Genomic DNA, 3,431 nt, shown 5'->3' with positions numbered 1-3,431 from the left:
TTTTAGTCTACAAATGTGTAACTTTAATCCACAAATGTATAACTTTAGTCCACAAATGTATAACTTTAGTCTACAAAAGTGTAATTTTAGTCAACGGAAGTGTAATTTTAGTCCATAAAAGTGTAATTTTAATCCAAATTGTATAACTATAGTCCAAATTTGTGTATCTTTAGTCCAAATTGTGTAATTTTAGTCCAAATTGACAAATTTTAGTCCAAATTTGTGTAATTTCAGTCCAAATTGTTCTAACTTTTGTCCAAAAGCGTAACTTTAGTCATTGAGAAGGTAACCTTAGTAGAGATAAATGTAACTTTAATAATAGAGATAAATGTAACTTTAATGAAGACAAGTGTAATTTTAAAGGAAAAAAGTATAATTTTAACAAAAAAAAAGTGTAATTTTAAGGGAAAAAATTGTAATTTTAACGGAAAAGTGTAATTTTTACCAGAAAAAAAGTGTAATTTTAACAGAAAAAAGTGTAATTTTAACGGAAAAAAGTGTACTTTTAACAGGAAAAAAACTGTGATTTTAACCAAAAAAAAGTGTAATTTTAACGGAAAAAAGTGTAATTTTAACGGTAAAAAGTGTAATTTTAATCGAAAAAGTGTAATTTTAACCGATAAAGTAATTTTAATAGATCCTAAATCACACAATACCAAAAGAAAATTTTAAATACGAAATTTGGCAAATATATATAACAAGACGGATATTAACAAAGTGATATCAACAAGAAAAAAGTAAAAAATGAGATTTCATAACTAATAGATTTAGTACTAAAATCAAACTATAATTTGTAAGAATGACAATAACCGGAAAAAAAAAAGACCAAAACATCAAAATTGAAAAAAAAAAAAAAAAGGGGGCAATGAAAATTGATGTACTTTAGTAGATCTAAGATTAAGATAAAAAAAACTCACAAATTTGAAACAATATTATATAGCAAGACGATATAAGGAGAAAAAAAACAACAAAAAAAATAAAAAGAACACCCAAACATCAAGTTTTTGTTTTTTTTTTTTTAAAAAATAAAAATAAAAAAATGACGTCGGGGCGGCGGCGGCGGTGGCGGCGGCGGTGGTGGTGGTGGTGGTGGTGGCGGTGGCCGGTGGGTGGTGGTAGGTGGATGGTGAATGAGGAAAAGATGAGTAAATGATTTATTTGGATTTTCTGGGTTTTTTATTTGTTTGGTTTTTGGGGTTTTTTTTTTCTTGGTTTTTTTGGAGAGAATATGGAGAAGTGAGATATAGAGAGAGAATAAGGAGATGTGATAATGAGCTGATGAATGAAAGATGAGGAAGATTAATGTAGTTAATGAGAAAATTAGAGGAAGATGGCAAAATTAGAGCATTAACCTTAATTTTTGGGTTCTCATCTTAGCCCTCCATTTCCAAGATCCAATGGCCCATAATGGGACTTATGGACTCAAATGTAAGAGGATGACTCATTTGATCTTATTACTATATATATATATATATATATATATATATATATATATATATATATATATATAAGAGATCAACTAAGGCCACCATATATATTTGAGTCCATAAGTCCTTCTAAGGGCCATTGGATGAAGGCAATGGAAGGCTAGGATTTGATGTCAATATGTGGCTACAAATTAATCCCTCCACCTTTTCTCTAATTAACTCATCAATTCAATAAACCAACCTCGCTAATCATTCATCATCTCATTATCACAATTCCTTCTACTCTCTCTACATCTCACTTTTGTCTCGTCTCTAAAAAAAACCCAAAATCCCAAAAAACCAAAACCCAAATAAATCACCCACTCCTCTCATCTTCATTCACCACCACCCACCACCACCCCACCCGACACCAACTCACCACCCACCACCACCGCCGTCGCCGCCCCACCGCCGCCACCTCGGTATTTTTTTTTCGTTTTTTTTTTTTCGTTTTGGTGTTAATTTTTATGTTTTGAGTTGTTTTTTCCATTCATTTTTTTTGTTGTCTTTTATTTTCTTTTAATTGTCTTTTATTTTGTTAGTTCTCATTTTTTTATTTATTTTCTCAAATCTCTTCTTGTTATACGTTTTTTTTTTTAAGATTTCGGGTTTTAAATCTCGTTTTTTTTGTGAGATACTTTTTTTTCATCTAAGATCTACTAAAATGTTTTTCATAAAATTTGTTGTTTTAATCTTAGCTATATAAAAATTCTTATAATTTGTTGATTTTAATCTTATATTTCACATTTTTATATAAAAATGATATAAAATGACTAAAGTTACACAGTTATGGGCAAAAGTTATACTGTTATGGACTAAAGTTATACCAAAATGTATTAAAGTTATACAAAAATAGCATAAAGTTATACTGGTATGGACTAAAGTTATACAAAAATGGACAAAAGTTATACAAAAATTGCCTAAAGTTATACAAATATAGACTGAAGTTATACAAATAAGGACTAAAGTTATACAAAAACTGACTAAAGTTATACAAATTTGGACTAAAGTTATACAAATATGGACTGAAGTTGTACAAATAAGAACTAAAGTTATACAAAAACTGACTAAAGTTATACGAATATGGACTAAAGTTATACAAATAAGGACTAAAGTTACACAAAAATGGACTAAAGTTATACAAAAATGGACTAAAGGACTAAAGATATACAAATACATTAGGAATGTGTTGAACTTCTACTCAATGAATGTATAACTCTAGTAACGATACGAATAACTTCTACTCAACGAATGTATAACTCCAGTAGAAATGTGTGTAATTTCAATGACTTTAGTCAATTTTTGTATAACTTTAGTCAATTTTTGTATAACTTTAGCCCATTTTTGTATAACTTTACTCCTTATTTATATAACTTTAGCCCATTTTTGTATAACTTTAGTCAATTTTTGTATAACTTTAGTCCATTTTTGTATAACTTTAGTCCATATTTGTATAACTTTAGTCAATTTTTGTATAACTCTAGTCCTTATTTGTATAACTTTAGTCCATATTTGTATAACTTTAGTCCATTTTTGTATAACTTTAGTCCATTTTTGTATAACTTTAGTCCATATTTGTATAACTTTAGTCCAATTTTTGTATAACTTTAGTCCATTTTTGTATAACTTTAGTCCATTTTTGTATAACTTTAGTCCAAAATTGTGTAACTTTACTACAAAATCGCATAACTTTAGTCCAAAATCGTATAACTTTAGTCCAAAATCGTATAACTTTAGTCCAATATATAACCGAAATCCTAAAAACCACCAATAATAACTTTAAACCAACAATACTAGATCTGAAAAAATAAAGCCATTATCTAAATATCAAATTGTAATATAAGACATATTTGAAATAAAAAAATAAAAAAGTGATGAAAGTTGAGAAGAAGAAAACTAGATCTGAAAACTAATAATAAAAAAAAAAACCAAATAACAATAACAAAAAAAACCCATAATAAGAAA

This window comes from Silene latifolia, unplaced genomic scaffold (genome assembly GCF_048544455.1).
Source record: "Silene latifolia isolate original U9 population unplaced genomic scaffold, ASM4854445v1 scaffold_20.1, whole genome shotgun sequence".
NCBI lineage: Eukaryota > Viridiplantae > Streptophyta > Magnoliopsida > Caryophyllales > Caryophyllaceae > Silene > Silene latifolia.
This window is presented reverse-complemented; position numbering follows the sequence as displayed.